General features: G+C 41.1%; 1 pseudogene across 1 annotated transcript in view; it reads right to left on the bottom strand.

Moving 5' to 3' along the window:
* Window positions 1-23,777, bottom strand: part of LOC144371895 (acyl-coenzyme A oxidase-like protein) — a 275,541-nt pseudogene that overhangs the window by 76,774 nt on the left and 174,990 nt on the right. Inside the window, exon 14 of the transcript XR_013431978.1 lies at window positions 5,569-5,678. The product of XR_013431978.1 is annotated as an acyl-coenzyme A oxidase-like protein (transcript). The remainder of the gene's footprint in view (window positions 1-5,568; window positions 5,679-23,777) is intronic.

Here is a 23,777-nt window from a genome sequence, read left to right as displayed (position 1 = left end):
TCCTGCTGTGTCCAAGTGTGGGGCAGTGGCCAGTGGCAGAGAGAGCTGGAAAAGTGTCCATGACAATTCCTTCCTTCACGTAAAAATCAGGGTAAGTAAAGTGTGGGGATTTAAGTAGATAAGCACAGGGGGAGTGAATGAGCAGGACCCGGATGTGTGGGGGAGCCATGTGTACTGTTTTGGAGGTTAATAACTGAGACAAAAATAAATGGGCTAGAACTTTCCAAATATTTACAATTGGAATACTGCCTTTGGCACATCTCAAATCTGTCCTGGAAAAATTTGCTAGGAATATAGATTTGCATATGTGTGAGAGTATGTTGTGCTTTCCAAATAATGGAAACAAGCCCTTCTCTGCTCTCTGGAAAAGAAATGAAAGAGCAGATGATTTGTGACCAGTTGGGGAACAAGTTTCCTGAAAGGAAGAAACCGACTCTGCTGGAGAACTGTGCGAGTCCTTTGACTCCTCCTACACTGGAAAATTTTCAACCTAATAAGTTGGAGAGAAAACCATCGGTGCTATACAATGCCCACTCAGGGCTCGACATATTTAAAAAGATGCACCAAGTTGCTTCAGTGTGCGAGAACCAATTGAGACATAAAGCTAACAGAAACTTCAGCAAAATAGTCCAGGGATGTGGGAACTCGTGTTTTCAAGCTTTAAGATAAACCATGGTTGGAATAAACAGAAACCTGAGCAGCAACTTTTTAAATAGAAAGAAGAGAAGGGACTATGGATTTCTAAATTTCACTTCACCCCCATGGTTACAAAAAGTCCCATATAAACATTTATTGTATTTTCCATGTTTTTAATCAGGACTGCATTATGGTATTGTCTCATGAATAGATCCTCTGGAAATTAGCTCAATACATTGGGATTGAGAGAGTAATCATTTTTTATTTGCTTCCAAATAAAAAATAATATATTTTTAAAAATACACAAAAGAAACACAGTAAGCTCTCCAAAAGTAGAATAAAAGAGATGACATATTTATAGATGTAAAAAGATGAAATAGACAACAAGGTACAAAGAGAGGATTGACAAAGCTAACAGTTGGTGGTGTGAAAAATAATAATAATAGTAGCAATAAACCAACACTCATCTGGTGATACTGAGCAGCACCAGCAGAGAAAGGAGAAGGTGCAGGAGATAATTCTATGGAGGACAAAGGGGACGTAGCCACAGATCCAGCACAAGTTCAAAGGATAATCAGAATAGTATGAAAACCCTTGCACCAAGTGGATAAATTCCCAGTAAAGTACAATTACTAAAACTTACACAAGAGAAAAAGCCTAAACAGTTCTAAAATAATGAAATGAATTAAATTGATAGTTTAAAATATTCCCACAAGTGCAGATAATTTTCAAATAATTGAATTCTTCCACAGAATGAGAAACCACTCCCAAACTAGCTCCAGGAGACTAGTAAAACCTTGACACAAATCTAAACCAGGGACGTTGAAGAAAGGAAAATTATGAGCCAATAAGTATAAAACCGCTCCCATTAGAATAAACCAAGCCCCAGGAACGTGAAGATGATAACCCAGCCTGAGAAAGCCAAGGATGTCCCCAGAATGTCAGAGTAGTTCAGCACCAGGAGACTGACAGGTCATTTATCAAATTAACAGAATACAGAAAGGTAGGTTCATTTCAATAGATGCAAACTCATTTGAAAAATTCATCATCTAGTAATAATGCAAATGTGTTAAAAATAAGAAATGGAGCTTCTTTAGGATAACAAGTGTGTCTAGCAAAAGCTCCAGCCAACATTTTTAATAGTGAAACTCATCTTTTTAAACCAGGAACTAGACAAACAAATACTTTCTCTGTCTACTTCTAATCCAATTGCACCAAAGTTCCTGGCCTTGCAGTAAGATGTGAAAAGGATAAAAGAAAAACAACTGAAAAGGAAGAAATAGAAAATCATGATTTGCAAATTATATGATTGCCTGTGTGTGTGGGGGGGGAAACAAAGAATCTAGATACATTTAGAAGAAAATTTTTACAGTCAGATTTATTTAGAAAAGCCAGCCGCAGACAGTCATGGTAGAACTTGCCTATAATCCCAGTAGCTCTGGAGGCTGAGGCAGTAAGATTACAAATTCAAAGCCAGCCTTAGCAACTTGGAAAGGCCCTATGTCAAAATAAAAACTAAACAAATAAAAAGGGCTGGGGATGTGGCTCAGTGGCTAAGTGCCCCTGGGTTCAATCCAGGATACCAAAAAAAGAAAGAGAGAGAGAGAGAGAGAGAGAGAGAGAGAGAGAGAGAGAGAGAGAGAGAGAGAGAGAGAGAGAGAGAAAGAAAGAAAGAAAGAAAGAAAGAAAGAAAGAAAGAAAGAAAGAAAGAAAGAGGAGGAGGAGGAGAAGGAGGAGAAGAATGAAAGAAAAGCCAACTGCAACAGCAAAAATAGAATTTAAAAAATTCTCTTAACAACAACAAAACAATGATAAATCTATCAAAAGGGGGCTGGGGTTGTGGCTCAGTGGTAGAGCACTTGCCGAGCATGCATGAGGCACTGGGTTTGATCCCAGCACCACATAAAAACAAACAAAATAAAGGTATTGTGTCCATCTACAACCGAAAAAAAAATTTTAAAGATAAATATTTTAAAAAATCTATCAGAGGATATACTATGTATGGGTAAAATTGTACAGCCCTAGAAGATTCTTAGAAGATTAAAACCTTTGAGAAAAAATATCTGTTTTATTTACAAAATAAATAAGAAAAGTATTTACATGTCAAATTTTCTGCAAATCCATAGATTGAATACATTTCAAGGAAAATTTTAGCAAGTTTTCAAAACTGTGGTAAAATAAACATGTGGAAGCATTTGTCATGTTAATCATTTTGGTGGATCCTTCATTCCTTTCTAGGACCTTGTCACTCTAAACTGAAACCTGGTTCCATTAAATAATGGCTATGCATCTCTCTTAGCCCCTATAATCAATTTTTTGTCTTTGTTAATTTGAGTAATCTGGGTACTTCATACATGTTTTAGTCATCTTTTTTGCTGCTGTGACTAACAGACCCGACCAGAACAATTGTGGAGGAGGAAAAGTTCATTTAAGGGGTCACAGTTTCAGGGGTCTGAATCCATAGGCAGCTGTCTCAATTCCTCAGGGCTCGAGGTGAACCTCATGGCAGAAGGGTGTGGTGGAGGGAAGCAGCTCACATGATAATCAGAAATGGGGGGGGTAGATTCCACTTGCCAGATACAAAATATATACCCAAAGGCACACTCCGATGATACTCCCTCCTCCAGCTACATCCTACTTCATTCAGGTACCACTTAGTTCATCCTGTCAGGGCATTCATTTACTGATTGGGTTAAGGCTCCCATAACACAACCATTTCTCCTCTAAACTTTGCTTTGTCTCACACATGAGCTTCTGGGGGACACCTTACATCCAACTATGATAATATACATTCATTCTTACAACACTGCCTTTAGTATATAAGACTGTTGTTTTCTTTTGGAGGAATTTGACAAACTGATATCAATAGCTATAGGGAAATACAAAATTCTAAATATGTAATTTATATGTGTGTGTGTGTGTGTGTGTGTGTGTGTGTGTGTGTGTGTGTGCCTGCCTATAGGGAAATACATAATTCTAAGTTGTATTTCAGCTATAATAATAGAGTAATATTTTATCATAAAGACAGGGTAATTATAACCTGTTTGTTGGGTCAAAAATATACAAACTCTCTCTAGGAACATAATAACCCCCAAATGGACTCCCACATGTGTGGAAATTTAACAAATGCCAGAGTAAGAAAAGTATTTACATGTTAAATTTTCTGCAAATCCATAGATTGAATACATTTCAAGGAAAATTTTAGCAAGTTTGTATTGCCAATAACTAGGATAGGATGGTTAGTTTATTAAATGGTACTGGAACAACAAACAACTCCGAAAATTGAGAAAAAAAATGGAATTAGATCCCTTCCTCAAAGCACATACAAAATTTTCCAATGAATTCAGGAATTAAACATGAAATGTGAAACTCTCAAGACTTAAAAAAATTAATATTTCATGACAATAAAGAAAGTGTTGAATATCAAAGAAAAGGATGAATTATAGTTTAAAAATTTATAATCTTAACTTAAATTGTTATAATTCAGGAATTTGCATTCATCCAAAGATACCACAAAGAAAGTATAAGAAAAGCCACTAACTGGGTTGTAGCATCTATAGTGACATAGAAAAAAGAACCCCTCAGAATCACTAAGATGAGACATACACACACAAAATAGAAAAAAAAATGGATAAAAACATGAAGAGGCATTTCACCAAAGAAGAAAAACATAAGGAAAATGAAGAGGGGGAAAACACGGTATGCCTTAGAAGTAATAAGGAAAATGCGATTTAAAATCCTGATAGGAGATCATTTTTTATGTTGCATTGAGAAAACTTAGGAAATCTGTTAAGATCAAGTGCTGAGGAGAATCAGCTGTGGCTCTACAGAATGTGTGCTTCGGGCAGGAGGGTAGACTTGTAGAACCACTTTGAAAAATACCTTGTCACTGTCTAGTAAAGTTGAAGATTGGCATATTCCACAATAGCAAGCCCACTTCTGGGTGATATCTACCCTAGAGGAATGTTTTTCAAACAACAGGTTGCAAATCACGGATGGGCCATGAAATCCATTTAAAAGATTGATATCCAGTGTTCTAAAAAATAAAATTTAAAAACACCAGACAGTAACATGAGTAGCAGGACAGGCACTGTTTCCTGGAAAGTTTGCTTCAGTTGTCTGGGATGGAGGGCTCTGGGTGTTGTGATGATTGAAATGCATTTTTGACTCTAGATCATGTCAACTATGTTTGAAAGCCCTGTACAAACTCTTGTGGGTTCCCCAGAAAACATAAGAAAGATTTTTTTGTAACAACTTTGTGCAAAATATCAAAATGTTGCTTACACCTAAAGGTCCGCAAATACTGGAGATTAGAATGGATTAGCCAATTACGGTATATACATATGATGGACTATTTGGGGATGATATGACACTTCTTGGCCACATATAACAACTTGGATAAACCATAGAAACAAAATATTGAGTGAAAACAGGAAGTCCCTGATATAGCATATATTATGCCTTATCTTCAGAGCTTACAGACAATGCTAAGACAAAAAAACTGATTAAAATGATAAAAGCATCCTGAAATCATGTATCCTGCGTGTGGCGTCAAATTCCAGCTCTGCCATTCATTAGCCATGCAACCATGAGCAAATACTTAACCTCCGTGCCTCAGTTTCCTCATTGATGAAATGGAAATAAAAACCTACTTAATGCGGCTTGAGGGTTAAAACCTATAATGCGTTAGGAGCAGTGGGTGTATAAGAAAGAAGGTGCATGAGGAGAAAGAAGAAAATCAGCATTGTCTGAATTCTTATGATGGTCAGAGGTTGCAAAAGCATTCAATTTACATATTCACATTTTTGTGTACATTAGATAGTAAAAAATTTCAAACCAGAGTAAGTTGGGCATGTCAAGATTTTGCAAACTTAGGTTGGATAATAAGATATTGAAGGCAGGTGACAAGGACACCCTGAGTGATATACATACCTGGTCCTCAGCTTGTCACTCACAGACGCCACCCAGCTCCAGAGCAGGCCAGCGAGTGGTTGGTCTTTGTGCTGTTTGGTGTATTGAGCCAGCAGTTCCCGGGCCACCACCTGTGCAGAGTTCAGTCCTCATCAGCCATGCTCAGAAAGGTAGAGAGGCCAGAGTGCCTATAAATACTGCCGCTGGATAAGGCAGTTTCCCTATGAGCAACTCCTTGGAAGGAATCAAGAGCAAGACCCCTTCCTTCCAGGGACCTCCAGTGCCCATGGCAAATGCCTTGTGTTTACCCACCACTCCGATTCCCCCCACGGCTGATTTCTAACTAGCTCGGCCTCCTGCCTGCCTCAGCCTCAACATTGGTCCTGGAACCGAATACTTTCACTGACATGTCGGATGAAAGCTGCCTGCCTTCTGCAGATCAGATGGCCAGTCTGTTCTCTTCTTTGCCTTTGACATTCTCTGGTTAATTAGGCCTTTAGAGAATAATATTAAAATGTCCAAATTAAGCCATCTCTACCGCCCCCGCCCCATCAGCAGCTTTAAAGATATAATTCGGGCCTAAAATACTGCATGGATTTTGTTCAAAGAAGTCTGTGGCTCACTCACTGACAGATTGACACAAGTGAGGCTACCTTGACCCAGCTGCCCGCAACCAGCCTCCCCAACAGCCCGCAACCAGCCTCCCCAACAGCGAGCCCAGCCCAAACTGCTGGTGTTCTGTGACTATGCGCTAACAAACTGTTGTTTCAAAGTACTAAGTTTGGGGTGATTTATTAACTAATCAGTAGAGTGCTAGTTCGTTCTCTTTTGGTTATTATTTTTAGAATTTCCCTTATTCACTGTATAAATGGTTTTACAGAAATTATATAAAATTTTATATATGCTATCATTTAATAGTATATCATGTGATATTTTGGGATATTTTGCATTGCTATATAGGATTCTACTTAGCTGTTTAATAGCTATATAGTATTCTTTGTTTGAATAAATCATGCTAATTAAACATTTCCCATTCAGTAAGACACTTAGGTTCTTTCCAATTTTACACTGTCAATAACCTTGACATCAATATATCCAGATAAACAGCAGGCTAGTGAGAGCCCAGGCCTGACGCAGTGACACGGAGGCTGTCAGGCTCTCCAGTCCCAGGGTCATGGAAGGATTAACTCCCCTCCCCATGAAGATACAGGTGTTTCTGGCTATTCTCTCCTTTCCTGTTTCCATAGAAACCTGCAACGTCCCTGCTGCCAAGGGTTCTTAGGCCTGGGCTTCGGTCTGCATTTGAGGTTGCCTTGGTAATCCTGTGTATGGAGGCAGGCACGGGAATGTCTTACCATGATTTTTCTTTTTGCTTTATTATAAATTATGTCTCTTTGATTTCTTTGAAGTATTGCCTCGAATTCTGAAAATTATGTCTCTAGATGGATTTTATGATCCATGATTTCATTTCAGGATAGTAAAGGGAGTGTTATTAGGTATCTCTGGTAATGCATTAGATCCCGTGGGATTGCGCGTCACTGAATTACGCATCAAAGAATAGGAACATTTTTATGGTTGTTGCTATACAAAATAAGTGTGAAAATCAAACACTGCCAACAGTGGGGAAAGTAAGAAAAGGAACAAACTTGAACTAGGGCTGAAATTAACATGATTTGGCAGTCAAGTTCAGCTTCACTAATTTCTCACCAGGATTGACATGTCCACTTCTTTGTTCCTGCTAATCTATTAGGTGTATAATGCTCCAACCCTTCTCTCTCTATTAAAAAAAAACCTCCATAAAAGCAACCTCATTCCAAGCATTGAGCAATGGCTTTCTCTGATTTCTATCCTCCATAGTTTTCTCTCATTCCATTTTTCTTGGTAGCAATTGCTGCTACCTGAGGACACAGCACCACTTCTTTGCTGGTGTGTGGTCTACCTGCCACCCAGAAGCTAAGCACTGAGAGGGCCAAGTGTCCCTCCTTGTATCCCCAGACAGGCACCACAGAGTTGGGAGCTGAGGAGTCTGCTTCCTGTTTTCAGAATCTCATTTAGTACATTCCCTCCCTTAAAATCTCCCTCGTGGTCATTTCCACCTTTCTGATTTAAGCAACTTAAATTGGGAAAATTAGCTCACTCCAACTAGTATTAAAATTAGAATGACATAACAATCAAGTTCAGGTGCTAAATTTGAGAGAAGCTGGGTCCTGGCCTACATGACAAGATAACCCATTGAGGGTGCTTGCTTCTTTTTTAGGTCATGAGACAAGCCAACATAATTTTTAAGAAGAGGTGTTTTCTGCTGTCGAGGCCCTATCATAAAAGGTAAGTGACTGAAACCATCAGTTACCATGAGGTTTGTGGGTTGCCATCTCTAGACCCAGGACTTTGACAAACTACAAGGAGGAGGCAAAGATAGATCAGGGAGCATCTAGACAGAGCTTGCAATGAAGAGGCATTTGTTTTTAACCTTTTAGATATATTACTGAATATAGCATTGTAGCATACTGGTTGTACACACACACACATATGTATGTATATATGTGTATGTGTATATATATATATATATATATATATATATATATATATATGTATGTATATATACACACACACATACATACATACAAACACATATGTGTGTATGTTAACTTTCTATTTTAAATAATCAGATTTACCAGAAGTTGCAAAATTAAAATATTACAGAGATATTCTCTCTAGCCACCACCACCTAGATTCCACCAAAAGTGATCTCCTATATAACAAAAGTGATTGTCAAAACCAGGAAACTCACTACCATTTTTATTCATGGGATCTTTTAGTTGTAGTCAAGATTTCATGAGTTAAAATGAACCTCCGAGTAAGTCTTTTTTAAAAATGAAACGTCGGTTTTTTTGCAGTGATTACATCCTCAGCAAAGTCAGGGGTCTAGGGCATGCCGGATTTCCTTGAGATGACCTGGAATGCGCTTTCTCCCATGGGGGCGTGCGGTTTGGGGGATGCCTCTGCAGCTGTTTCTATGGTTTTCTGGTCCTGAACTCTTCATTTTCTGGTCTATCTGCTCAGAAGCCCTTTCTTTTCTTTTAAATTTTATTTATTTATTTTTACTTATAGGTGGATACCTTATCTTTATTTATTTTTATGTGGTGCTGAGGATTGAACCCAATGCCTTACGCATGGTAGGTGAGTGCTTTACCTCTGAGCCACAACCTCAGCCTGATGGAGCCCTTTCCTTAAGAGAACTATAGGCCACCTGAGCAACCTTCTCTTGTAAGGAAGGCCCCATCTGCAGGAGAAATCAAGTTCATCTGTAGCTGACATTTGGAAGCGATGAGTGTGGCAACTGTGTAGAACGATGACATCAGAAGCCCACGTTCATAATCAATGTCACATTCATCATGCAGCACGGACTGTGTAACACCAATAAAAGTGGTTTTAAGTCAAATCGCTTTCAAGACATCTAGGAGGCAACCAGCATTTCTACACTAAATATTCCCCTGATTTATGCCAGGTACAGTGAGACTTGGATTAAGAAGTCCAACAAGGGCTGGGCACGGTGGTGCACACCTGTAATCCCAGTAGCTGGGGAGGCTGAGACAGGAAGATTGCAAGTTCAAAGGCAGCCTCAGCAAAAGCAAGGCACTAAGCAACTGTGAGACGCTGTCTCTAAATAAAACGCAAAATAGAGCTGGGAAAGTGACTCAGTGGTCAATTGCCCCTGAGTTCAATCCCCAGTACCACCCCCCCCAAAACAAAAAAGTCCAACAAGGAGAGTTTTCTTCCAAGGCTGAAACAGGACCAGCTACATAATTGGGGACCCCATACAATATTAAAATGGGGAGCCTTTTGTTAAAAAAATGATTGAGCATTTCCAGACTGTGAGGACAGAACAGTCAACTGAGCAGGGGCCTGAGCGGTGGCACAAGGCCGGCCCTGTCCTGGGGACTCCAATGAGATTGCCACAGTAAACACAGGACACCCTAGTAATATTTGGGCAGCCAAATATTGAACAGGACATACACTAATAAATTATTTGTTGTTTACCTGAAATAAGAATGTCTTAGGGTGTGTATATTTTTATTTGTGGTATCTGGAACAATGAAGGCAGGCCAGGGGCCATCCAGGGATGCAAAGATCAAAAAAAGACCAAGAGGCATGATTCTCCAGAACCCAATTTAGAGTTAATTTCTCTTAGATGCTGGGTATCCCAAGGAAACAGTTCATAGAAGAGAATATTTAAAAATTCCATAGCAAGAAGGGACAAGAGAAGGGGTGAGGAAGAAGAGGAAGAGGAAGGGGGAGGGGGAGGAGGGGAGAGAAAAGAGCCCAGGAGAAGAGAAGAAAGACTACTTTAACTTATAAACCAACATGTCTGATGCTCCGAGTAATCGCTGGGCCTTAAACATAGATTTCATTTTTAAACAAAGGAAAAAAATGTTTAGGCCCAGAAAAATTTATACATAGTTCAACTGAATTTAAGAGTGGTTAGTTTTTTGTTGCTATTTTTAGTTAAATCTGGACCCAATTTAACTTATCTTTTCAATTTTTATTCCCAATTGGACAATGAAAGTGTTTTCTTTGGGTTTTTCTTCCTTTGTTTTGCTACATTTATGAAGCACCTACTGTGTATAGGCACTCTTGAGCGTGTACTAAGGCTGAGCTGTGTTCCAACTCTTTAGATGGAATAACTAATTTAACCCTGTGACAACTTTGGGGAGCTAATAGAGTCACCCTGTGGCCCACAAGAGACAGCTCAGGGCTAGAAGTTAAGCAGGATCAGCACAGCCAAGAAGTGGAAGGGCTGGGACTTAAACCCAGAGTCCATGCTCTTAATAATCCTACACCTAAACTGCACCTACTATATGCCAGGCTCGGTACTGGGCACTGGGATATGAAGAGAAGGCAGGGACAGACAGCGGCTGGGCAGACAGGCAGGAATAGAGAGCTCCACATGTTCGTGCCACGGTAACAGGTAAAGCCAAAGTGCAGCAGGCACAGAGGGGCAGCGAGGGGAGGACCTGCCTTCAGGGCTGACCTTGAAAGGCATAGAGGCTGACATGGAGGGCGGGAGGCTACTAGATGGGCCACCTCTGCTGTCTCTTGTTAGAATTACTTTTTATTTTTTTTCCTGTCATAACGAAGTTTTAGGGAACACCACACCACCGGGCCTGCTCATTTCACTGGGTGATGGCTGCTTTCCTGCTGCGGGGCAGACTTAAGTGGTTGCAAGGAGCCCATGGCTAGCACCCACGAAGCTCTCCCCCACCCATATTTTATTGGTGCATTGTAGTTGTGCGTGAGGGTGGGGTTTGTTGACCCTTGTTAGTTATAGCTTTTGACCTACAGAATCTGTACACACCACAAAGTGGTCGTGGCTTCATGTCTCTAGGTCCGGAGGAGAGGCTGGTAGCAGCAGACCATGGGGACAGACGTTCTTCCAGCTCCTTGTCCCTTCCTTGGGTCTCTTCTTCCCTCCGTTCCCCATCGACACACCTGGACCCCATTCAGTAGTCCTCCTGCCACAGCCGGGCTCTCTCCCTCAGCATGGCAGCGTAGCACTTGGTTCCCCTGCTTAGAACTTGACCCGGCCAGTTCATGGGGCACAGGGGCTTGAGCCCTGGTGTCTAGCAGAAGCTAAAACTGCGTTCGGTGTGGAGGAAAGAACTAGTAATCTAGTGCCACAAACAGCCTTAATTGTGCCCCTACTATGTGCTAAGCATGCTATGGGAGTGATTATGATACAGGGGTCCACTTTATGCTTGGAATATAGCCCTCGCTGCTCTGGCACTACGACTTATTTTTAAAATGGACACGTTTCTTTCTCTTCTTCTCTCTCTCCCTCCCTCCCTATCTTTCACTCCCTGATTTCTGGAAGAAACAGGATCAGCTTTCTTCTCCATCCTAGGCAGAGTGATCTGTCCTTGAGCACACACTCACCACAGGAACCCAAGTAATTCAGGGATGGCACCAGAAATCTCAGAAATGACTCTCTTCCAAATTAACAAGTGAATTACACTCCAACAGAAAACACTGGAATGTAGCCTTTGAGTCACCTCTTTTAAAGCCCCCTGCTCCCCCTGGTGGAAGGGCAGAATCATAGCCTCTGGGGCAGGAGCACCCTGTGGTTCTCCCTTGCTAGCAAAGCAAGAAAAGTTCTTTGCCTTTTTCTTAAAACTGAATCCGTAACTGATGCCAATCCAGTAATGAAAACAGGTTTTGAGAAAAAAGGAAAAAGAAGGTTTATTGATTTGCCAGCAAAGGAGAAACACAGGGGACTCCTGTCCCAAAGCCTGTGATTCTGCCCATCAGCAGGAACAGGGGCTTTTACAGAGGTGATTCGGAGAAAATAAGATTAGGGAGGAGAAGATCAGGGAAATGAAGATCAGGGAGGAGAATTTTAGAGAAAAGAATATCAGAGATGATCAGGGAGGAGATCAGGAAGGAAAAGTTTAGGGAAAAGAAGATCAGAGAGGAGGTTTGGGAAAATGAAAAAAAAAGTATAAGTTTCAAAGCCATAGTCATATAGTATCAAGTGAACCCCTGTCACGTGTCCTTGTTATTAGAGTGGCATCAGGAACAAAGAGCAAACTTTTGGTAATAATTACTGAAACCCTGGGAGGCGCAATGATGCCTCCATCTTGCAGATGCAGGCTGTTGCCCTCAGAGGCTAGCCTTGCCTGGGACTTCAAGGTTAGTCAGTGTGGGTGACGCTACGTCCTTCCTCCAGCACCTCTGCAGCCTCCTGGAGGGACCAGCCTGGGGACTGCCAGTTATTAGAAGCAATCCCCCATGCGTGCTCTGGACCTGAGGAAGGATGGAAACTTTTGAGCCCACTCGTGGTCCTTGTCTCTCCCCAGGGGGCACCAAATCCTCCACAGGCTTCTTGGGCCAAGTTGTTCAGAGTAGGAACGCTGAGAAGAGTTAGCAGTTGGTAAAGGGCATGTACCTGCTGGGTGCGAGACTCATCCCTCCCCACAGATGAGTTCTGTTTGATCTCCAGGCTCCCTCTGGACCCTTAGCTATTTCCCATTAAAAATAGTGTCCTCGCCTTCTCTTGGAAAAATGGAAATTCTGGGAATCTGAACCCATTTCCCTCAAGGCAGCTGCTGGTGGAGCTGGAGGGGGTGAGGACCCTCTGTTTGTTCAAGTACTCTCTGTTCTCTGAGCCTCCCAGGACTGCGACAGTAATCTAGGGCCCTGCCTAGCCCAGGAGGCAAGTGATTTGGTGGCCCTGGTGTGGGCCTCTTCCAAGGTCCCATACAGCCGCTAAGAGAAGCCTGGAGTGAGCCCCTGCCCCAGCCCTGCCCCTCGACATCACCTACCCTGATGAATGGCCCGAGCCCAGCACAGGGGCTGCTCCAGAGCACAGCTACCCTCCAACCTCCCACCCAAGATATGGAAAATGTGTGGCACTCACCCAGCCGCCTACACAGTTGGCACCAGAAATCTCTGAAATGACCCCAAGGTCTTCCCTGAAGCCTCGTCTTTCCCCAGGGCTTGCAGCATCTACTCTGAGACACAGATCCAAAAAGCACTCCAGGGTCAGTTCAGTGGAATTGACCTCTGAAAAGAAGCTTGGGCCTGAAGGACAGATGGGCCATCGAGCTTGACTGGGGTCACCATGGAGGGCCATGGAGGCCCACAGGTGTTCTGGTGGTTTTATCCATGTTACTGGGACGTTACACACTGACCACAGGTCCCCACTGAACTCCCAAGACTGATGTGCGCAGGTGGTTTCCCAACCCCCACCCACCCCCCTCTCCCCCCTGCTCCTTCCCTCCCCACTCTCCCTCACTTCCAGCAAGTTCCCCGGGGTGCATGAAGTGCCAGTCCCCTGCTGACTCCCACGCCCTGGCCGCGGTCACAACACCATCTAACTGCTTAGGGCAGTTGGAATAGATGTTCCTAGAGCACTTTTAAAAAAAGTTATTATTGAAAAGAAAAAGTAACTAAAATTTTAAGTCTACAACAAAATAAATAAATGGCAATGAGGAACACATTAAAAAATAAATCCCATGAAGTTTTCTGCAACTTGAGTAACTCAGAAAGCCCTCCCCAAGGAGGAAAACCCTCCCCCGTGTTGACTGAAGTTGTTTCAAATTAATGTTACTTAAACATGTGCAAATACAAACCCAGATATAAACACCTTGTGTTTATAACTCTTGTTCAACTATAAACTATGAAATTAAATACAAGTGAAACTACAAACCAAGTGAGATTCAGATTAACAGTCCTAATAGCGGATGGCAGGCTGCCCCACACCAGGCCCAGCCTGCTCTTCGCGGGTCCCTGGGGTGGTGCTGGCTCTGTGCTGGGGACACGACTCCCTCCACCACTCCTCTCCGTGGCCTTGCCACCCGCCCTCCAGCAGCACATCCTACCATCCAGTGCCCTTCACTGGGCACACTTTTTTATGGTTCTATAAAATCTATATTTCCCCCCTCATTGGCTCCAGGTGATCAAGGTGATGTTATTTGGTGCCAACAGCTTATAGATACATAGTCCCCCTTATCCACAGTCTCACTTCCCAAGCTTCAGTTCCCCGTGGTGAGCTATGGTCTAAAAACATCAGATGGAAAATTCTAGTAATAAACAGTTCCAATTAAATAACTTCTATTAAAGTATTTCTATCATTTCATTATTTTTAGTTATTATTATTGCTGTTACTGGGCCTAACATATAAATGAAGCTTTCTCATAGGTGTGTACGTAGGAGAACAAGCAGTATACCCAGGATTAGCACTGCGCGTGGTTCAGGCACCGGCTGGGGGTCATGGAAGGCAGCCCCTTGGATAAAGGGGGACAACTGTACAAAGACCAAGGCTGGAAGCCCCTCCGAGGTCCTGGTTACTAGGCTCTTATCCCAATGAAAACCCCCTTTTAGACAATTTCTGCTTAGATCAGCATCAGAATTAAAACACACAATTAATGCATTTTTGTCAAGAACTCATGTTTGCCAGTTTGCACAGCAATGCAATCTCATTTAATCTCATGGCCAAACTCAGAATTTGTACGGAAAAGGAAGGCATCGCTCTGAGAAGCTAGGAGAAGTAAAGATAAACAAGTGGCCCAGATTCAGAAGGTTCCCTTTTTCCGAAAGCTCACACATGGAGGCCCTGAAGGGAGCTTTAAATATTTAGATGCAGCCACATCTGGTTTTGAAAAAACTTAGTGTCAGCTCTGCATAGGGGTCAATGGATTCAGAAAAACAGAATGTCTGCTCAAACCACCTTGGTCAGCTTTTTAAAGACAATCCCAAAGTCCACCCAAATTCCCAAATTGAATGTTCACATTTTAGAAATGCTTTCAATCAATTCTCTCCCCCAAACAGATTTTCAAGCCCCCTCTTCCCGCGTTTGCCATGCCGCTGCCCTGGCTGGGCACTGCCGCTCTCGGACAGCTAGACCTCAGTCCCTACTGCTTGTGGCTGCCCTGTCCCCCTACATACCCTGCGTCAACCTCATCACCAACCAGGGCTCTGTCTGCCCTTGAGCCTCCTTCCACTCACCTCTGGCCTCCGCCTAATTTTTTCCTGCTATCACTACAGGTACTTCAGGGTGTCACTTCCCACCCAGGTCCTAGGGAAGGTCCCTTGAACTCTTCTCTGGCTCTGATGGCTTAGGCAGGTCCTCGGGCCTCCAGAAGGCCTGGGGACGAGGGAGGCTGCTGATCTTCCAGGGTGCAGAGCTGTCCCCCAGCCCCATGGCCCTCTGAAGGAGCTGAGCAGGCTCCCTGGCCAGGCGTCTGGGTGCCCTGACCTTCATTCCCCTCTGTGGTCCCAGGCACCTGCACGGCCTTCCCTCTGGTATCTCAACATCTCCACCTGCTGATCACTGAGGCTCACCTGCAGCCAGAGGGCTGCGGAGAATGTTCTCTCAGAACTGCTGTGCGGGCCTCTTCCTGCTGCAGAGGGAACTTGAGTCCTCCAGCTCAAGGTCCTGCCTCATTTATTGCCATCAGCAGACTGGTCCTGGGGCTCATTCCAGGTGCCAGTGTCCTGCTTGTCACGGGAGAACTTTGGCACTCCCCAGTGGTGGAGTGTTTAGACTGGAAGACAAGTATGTGTGTGTGTGTGTGTGTGTGTGTATGTGTCTGTTGTGTGGTGTGTGTGTCTTGTGTGGTATGTGGTGTGTATGTGTGTGTTGTGTGGTGTGTGTGGGTTGTGTGGTGTGGTGTGTGTGGTGTATGTGTGTGTCCTCTGGGACAGGATTTCTCTTCTTTGTTACTCTTCATTCCTTCTCCCTCCCCTACTTCATATTAAGAAAGAAGCTATGTTTTAATGGCTTCAAATCCACTGATTTTAAAAATTCAAAACCAAATTAAATGGTGGGTCACAAGTAAAAAGCGTCCTGGCCAGCCCCTTGCCTCCAGCACCCCTTCCAGTTTCCAGTAGGTGTTCTCCTAGAAGCAGCAGAGGGTCAAGGTTCTTGCACCCTGTTTTAGTTTGCTCTGTGGTTGCAGCAGTTGGGTTTTTAAAATTTATTTATTTGTTCTAATCAGTTATACGTGACAGTGCTATTCAATTCATTGTACACAAACGGAGCACAATTTTTGACTTCTGGTTGTATCCAAAGTAAGGTCACAACATTTGTGCAATCATACATGTACCTAGGGTGATAAATGTCTCATTCCACCATCTTTCCTACCCCTTATCCCCGTCCCACCTCCCCTTTGTTCCATTCATCCCATGCCCCCCCATCCCATTATGGATGAGCATCCATTTATCAGATAAATCATTTGGCCTTTGGTTTTTGGGGACTGGTTTACTTTGCTTAGCATAATATTCTCTAACTCCATCCATTTACCTGCAATGCCATAATTTTATTCTCTTTTATTGCTAAGTAATATTTCATTGAGTATACACACCACAGTTTCTTTATTTATTGAAGGGCATATAGGTTGGTTCCAGTTTAGTGAACATTGATGTGGCTGTGTCACTGTAGTATGCTGTTTTTAAGTCCTTTGGGTATAGACCAAGGAGGGGGACAGCTGGGTTACACGGTGGAGCAGCTGTTTTTGAGAGCTTCTGTTTTTCCTGGAGTCCTGGTGGGCTTTTCTTTCTTTTATTTCAAGAAGAGACATGCATTTTTTCCATCACCCCACCACCATGTTTCCTAATCATGCTAAGTGCTGAATGGAAACCACTTCCTCCTCAGGCCATGCTCCTGACCTCTGAGCCTTCCGAGTCTAATTTGGACTCACCGTTTTCTGCTGCCCTGTGCCCACCATCCAGGTGTTTCTTTATGCAGACTCTTCTTGGGTAAGCTCCAGAAAGTATCTTGTCTCTTAAATTCTTCATTCCTTCTGCACATGGATGTCCAATTTTCTCAGCACCATTTATCAAAGAGACTGTCCCTTCTCCAGGGTCTGGTTTGGCCACCTTTGCTGAGGATCAGTTGGCTGAAGACGTGGGGGTTATTTTGGTATCTCTATGCTGTTCCAGGGCCTGTGTGTCATTTTTATCCTATTCCCATGCTGCTTTAGCTGCTGTGCTCTGTGGATGTACTGACCTCATCAGGTGCTGTGAGGCCTTCACCTTTGCACTTTTGTTCACGATGGCTTGGGTTGGGCTTCCATATGAATTGAAGCATTGTTTTTTTTTCTAGTTCTGTGAAAAACTTTATTGATATTTTGATGCAGATTTCACTGAGTCTGTGAATTTTTTTGAATAGCATGGACATTTTAACAATATTAATTTTGCTAATCCATGAATGTGGGAAGATTTTTCTTTTCTGTGTGTTTCTTCTTCATTTTCTTTCATCAGTGTTTTGGAATTTTCATATTGTGAATGAAATTGCTTTCAAGATTTCTTTCTCAGCAATTGCGTTATTAGTGTATCAAATGCTACTTATTCAGCTTTGCTGAATTTATTTATTAATTCTAATAATCTTCTGGTGAAGCCTTTAGTTTTTTTTTCTATGTATAGAATCATATCATCCACAGAGATAATTTGACCCCCATCTCTCACTCTGTATAAAAATCAACTCAAAATGGATCAAAAACCTAACTGCAAGTCCTAAAACTACTATATGAAAACATAGGGGAAAGACTTCAAGACATTGGTATAGGCAATGATATTTTTTTAATGTAACCCTAAAAGCAGAAGAATCAAAAGGAAAAATAGAGAAATGGGATTACGTCAAATTAGATACCTTCTGTGCAGCGAAAGTAACAGCCAACAAAGTGTAGAAACAACCTATAGAGCCAGAGAAATCATTTCTATTCATCAGAACAAGGAGTAATAGCCATGATTAAAGATGGACAAAACATCTGAATAAACACTTCTCAAAGAAAGAAATAAAAATGGCCAGCAAATACATGAAAAATGCTCAATGTCATGAGCCTCCAGGAATGCAAATCAAAACTGCCGTGAGATACCATCTCACCCAGCTAGAATGGCTGCTATCAAAAAATTTAAAAAATAGATGGATATGGAGAAAAAAGAACGCTCTCACACTGCTGGTGAGGATGTAAATGAGATCACCCACTACAGAGAACAGCATGAAGGTTCTTTAAAAGTTTAAGAATGTATCTACCATATGATCCAATGTCCCTCTTCTGGGTATATATCCAAAGGACATGAAATCAGCATACCAAAAACATAACTGTACACCCATACTTATGGCTGCACTGTTCATAACTAAAATATGGAATCAGTCTATGTGCCCATCAATGGATAAATGGATTGTGTATGCCAGCGTGCAAGCACACACACACACACACACACACACACACACACACACACACACACACATACACAGGAATAATTTTCATCATTAAAGAAGATGAAAACTATCATCTGTAACAAAATGGATGGGTCTAAAGAGCATTATATTCAATGAAATAAGCCAGACACAGAAAGGTAAAGGTACGTATTCTGTCTCATACATAGAAGCTAAAAAAAAAGATGATAGGAATGTAGAAAAGTGATCACTAGAGGTTGGGAAGGTGGGTGGATAAAGGGAAGCTGGATTTAATCAGTGCATGCTGTATGCATATATTGAAATATCCTACTGAAGTCCATTAGTATGTACAATTACATATGTTAATGAAAATACAAAAATTTCAAATAAATATATAAATTCTTGTTTCCTTTTCTGCTTTTCTGCAATTCATTCACAAGTAATATTTTTTTCAGCAAATTCATGGCAGGTAAACTTCTTGAGCATTTGAAAATCTGTCTTTATTTTGCCTCATATTTCATTGGTAATTCAACCAGCTATGAAATTTTGCATTTGATATAACTTCCCTCAGGACTCTAAATGTTACTCCAGACCCTTGCCTCCTAAGTGTGGTCCATAGGCCAGCAGTCATGGGGCATCACTGAGGTGCTTGTTGGCAACGCACAGTTCCCCACCCCAAAATCTGAACTTGAACAAGATCCCCAGGGTACATTAGAGCTGAGAAGGGCTGATGCATCCTTGGTACTGCTGCTGGGAGGCCTGAGGTCAATCTGACTCTCCCTTTTAAGTAAGTGATCTAACATGACTTGGCCTGAGGCTTGGGGTCCTTCTTTGTCCTTACTAGATGTTGTAAAATTCTCCAGGCTCTTTGAAGGCTCCGATCTTTTCCAGTGGGTTCCACCATGCCTGAGGCTTGTGCCTGTCTTCAGATCTGGGACACTCTTTATTTAGATCTCTGGTTTTGCCTGCCTGGCTATATTCTTGGCTCCCTCTCTCGTGAATGTCACAGATCCCCTGGACCCATCATTCATATCTCTTGCCCTTTCACTCCTTTTACCTTGTTCTTCCTGGTCTTCAAATCGAGAACTTTTCTCAAATTGGTCCTTTAACCCTCAGATTAGATTTTGTTTTTGTCTGTGTCTGTTTTGCAATTGTGTGCTTCTAATTTGCAAGGCATTTTAGGATTCTCTGAATGCCCTTTTTCATAGCAGGCTGTTCTTGTTCAATAGCATCACACATCTCTACAGGCAGTGATTCGTGCAGCTGCTTTTCTTCCTCTAGTTCCAGTTGTTCTCTTTGTCCATTTGGCACTTTCTTTTTCATGCTGTTGATGATTCGTCATGTCTGATGAATTTATTAGATGATATGGAATTATGTTTATTTTTTAAGTGTGATGATGTTTTATAAGAAAAGGCCCTTAATTTTAGAACACAAATGTTAAAATTGTTAGGGATGAAGTGTCTTGATGTCTACAATATACTTCTAAATGGCTTTGTGTGTGCATGCACATGCACATACCCACACACCCACACCCACACTCACACTTACACTCGTGCATAGATGGTAAGAAAGTAGAAATTTTAATATGACAACACTGTTGACCTATGATGAATACAGGTGGGCCTCAGATTTTGATTGTACTAGCCTCCCAACTTTTTGTTGGATTGTTATACTAGTCTCCCAACTTTCTCTTGAAATTTGTTAGAATTTTTTCATTGTAAACATTGCAAATAAGGAAAAAATGTATCTGATGATGATTGATTGTTCATTCTCTGAATATCTTTAGGAAAATACCATCAGGGTTTTAAGATCCCTTTATAATCTGCTTTTTTTTTTAAATAGAAAATCTGATAACAATTTGGTCTTTTCCCCCCTCCCCTTCAGTTTAAGTTTAAATGAAACTACAAAAGATCAATGGCTAACACTCCACTACTACTTGATAGCTTCTGTGGGCCTGCTGCAATAGCACAGCTCAGGCCAGCAAAGAAGGCTGACCTCCTCAGCCCCTGCATCAAGGCCTGTCCTAACACTACATCTTGGCTGAGTTTAAGATCTGGAGTTTTAAACATGGAAAAAGTATAAGAGGTTTTGTTCTCATGGCTGCCTGTTATATCTGGCACTGGAATGACCCAGCACTCACTTGCTTGGAGAAATACCCTTTGCTTTCAGGACGTCAGGATTAGTAGCACCTCTGCCAAGCTTCCAGCCAGGAAGCACACATACTTGATATCAGCAGCTCTGAGACACAAGTCTACAACACAAGCACTCTGACCAGGCAGCAAGAAGGTGCCCCCGCTTGGTCATTAAGTAAGTTAACAGTAGGTCATTTGCATTTTTGCTTATGTGCACTGCAGGGTGATGAACAATATGTGCAAAGCCTCTGAGTAACATTCTTTAGGAGATCTGCCAGAAAGGATTAGGAGAGGACCTGTCTTGATGTATCTCTAATGAAGCAAAATAAATTTATAATGGGATTTCATGGGTGTAGGTCATAATTGGATTTGGTGGAGGATGTAATTAAATTTCACCAAAGGCTTACAGCCTCTGCCCTGGGAAATAATGGAAGGGTCAGAAAACCTTCTATTTGGCTTAAAAGAAAGCCTGCAGGAAATGGAAAACACATCTTCCCCGTCTTGTACCAGCAACCCCAACATCACTAGGAACTCTAGGACTGCAAGAGTTTCACTTCAGGGTACGATGTGCAAGCCCTGTAGGTAATACCAGAATACTGTGAAACTCGCTCGCTACTTTCTGCCTTTAGTCTTCTCAATTTCCCCTCTTGACTTCAGCTAGGAGAGCCAAAGCAGAATCCAGGACAGAGAACGGCAGCCTCTCTAGGGTGAGTGGATCCCAATATATAAGAATAAGGGCAGCTGAATGGTGCAGGCTGTGGCATGATACAGCCCTGCCATGGTACTGGCATTGATTCTGGATGCCAAGTGGCTTGAAAACTTTGGGAGCACAGCAGGGCATACAGTGTGTGTCCACTGATGACAAGCAACAGGCTGATTCACCCCCCCACATCTCTAAGTGAATGCACCTAGGGATCTTGGTTTCGAGGTGCCTAAGCCCTCCCTGGGCTTGAGTGTTCTGCCCACAGCAGGTGTCAGGAGCTGTGACCAGATGCACTTCCTGTAGTCAGGTGCTTGGATGTGGCAAACTGCAGACCTTCTATTGGGCAGTTCCTGGGTCCAACATCTCTTCAGATAAAGGCCAAGAGAAATAACTTTACCTCCAGCTACATCCCCCTGAATTCATCAATCAATTGTATTCCATGCTTTCGACTCTCTAGAAATTAATCAAAGAAAAGTAAGGCAGGGAGAACATATTTGCCAATGACATGTCCAACAGAGGACTTGGGTCTAGCATACATAAAGAACTCTCAAAATTCAACAGTAGAAAGATGCTAGTCTTTCACAGGAAAAAGTTTAAGTTTTGATGAAGTTCAGTTTATCAATTTTTCTAGTTATGAACTATATTTCCAATGTCAGGTTTAAAATAGCTTTTTAAAAGCTCCTGGTCTCAAGAATTCTTTTCTACATTTTTTTAAAAAGTTCTATAATTTCACAAGTTACATTTAGGTCAATAATCCACTTTGAGTTAATTTTTAATAATGTGTGAGACTTAGATTGAGATTCATTTTATTGTCTCAGGGTATCCAATTAATTCAGTATTACTTGTTGAAAATACTGTCTTTCTTCTATTGAATTGCTTCTCATTTTAAAAAAATCAATAAGTCTCATTTTTATGGGCCCATTTCTGGGGGCCCAGAAATTTCTCTTCCATTTATCTGTGTGTTTATCTCTTCACCATATACCATATGGATTGCTATAGTTATCTAATGAGTCTCAATGTTTGATAGAGTAATTCATCCTACTTGATTCTTATTTTTCAGAATTTTATTTTAGCTATTTTAGGTCCTGTGCTTTTCCATGTAAATTTTAGAATAAACTTGTCCACAATAATCTTATTTTGTAAGTTTGACAGAAATTACATTAAATCTATAGATATGAAGAGTACTGACATCTTTCCCATGCAAAGTTTTCTAATTCATGAACATAGTATGTCTTTCCATCTATTTAGGTCTTCTTTGACATCATTTAGCAGGTGTTGTGATTTTCAGCATATAAATCTTATACTTGTTGTGTTAGATTTATACTTAGGCATTTCATTTTCTTTGGAACAATTGTAAATGGTATTGTATTTTAAATTTTATTTTGCATATGTTCATGTTTAGTATATAGAAAAGCAATTAATTTTTGTATATCAATCTTTATTCTGAATCTTGCTGAACTCAGTAAGTTCTGGTAGTCTTTTTGAACATTCTTTGGGATTTTCCATGTAGACAACTGTGTAATTGGCAAATAGGGATTTTTAAAAATTTTTCTTCCTTTCTAATTTCGTATTTTATTTTTCCCGCCTTATTGCAACTAAGACTTCCAGCACTATGTTGAATGACAATGGTAATAGTAAACTTTTGAGCCTTTTTCCTGACTTTGGAAGTCAATTATTCAGTGTTCTACTACTAACCATGATATTAGTTATAAGTTTTATACATAATTTTATTAGATTGAGGAAATTCCCTTGCTTCCTAGTTTACTAAGAGTTTTTAATCATGAAAGATTGTTGGGTTTTGTCAAATTTTTTTTCTGTATAGAGCTATCATATAATTTTTTCTTTTTTAATCTATTGATAGAATAAATTGCATTTATTGAGGCAACTTTGCATATCAGAAATAAATTTTCCCAGGTTATAGTGTATATATTTCATTTTATACACTGCCAGATTCAACTTGCTAATGTGTTGTTGAGGATTTCTGTATCTAAGTTTATGAGAGATATTGGTATATAGTTTTGCCTTTTTCGTACTGTCTGTCTAGTTTTAGGATCAAGGGCAATTCCAGCCCCTAAAATGACCTCAGAAGTGTTCTTTCCTATTTTCTGGAGGAGATTGTTTAAAATATCTTAAATGTTGGCTAGAATTCTCCAACTAAACCTAGGTCTGAGGATTTCTTCAGGAGCTTTTCTGTTATTATTAAAATTGAATTACTTTAATATTACAGACCTGTTCAGGTTGCTGATTTCAACATTGTTAAGTTTGAGTGGTTGGTGGCTTTTGAGGAATCTCAGTCCATTTCTTCTAAGTTATCCAATTTACAAGTGTTACTGTCTAATATTCTCTCATTATTCTTTTAATGACTATATGAACTCTAACAATATATACTATTACACTTCTGACATTGGTGATTTGAAACTTTTTATCTTTACCATTCTTTTTAGAGTGCTATCAACTCTATTGATTTTTTTCCTCTGAAAGAACCTGTTTTGTTTCATACATTTCCCCTACTAGTCCCCTGCTTTCAATTTCATGAATCTATGCTTCTATATATATTATACCCTTTCATGCTCTTAGTTTGTACTTATTTTGTTCTTTATTCACTATTTTCTTGAAGTAGAAACTCAGATGGCTGGCTTTCCTATTCTCTAAAGTAAGCCTTTGGTGCTATGAACTTCCCTCTCAACACAGCTTTATCTGTATCCCACATATTTTG

The sequence above is a fragment of the Ictidomys tridecemlineatus genome, chromosome Y, assembly GCF_052094955.1.
Source record: "Ictidomys tridecemlineatus isolate mIctTri1 chromosome Y, mIctTri1.hap1, whole genome shotgun sequence".
Taxonomy (NCBI): Eukaryota; Metazoa; Chordata; class Mammalia; order Rodentia; family Sciuridae; genus Ictidomys; species Ictidomys tridecemlineatus.
The sequence above is the reverse complement of the archived record's forward strand: the minus strand, read 5'-3'. Positions and strand labels throughout refer to the sequence as shown.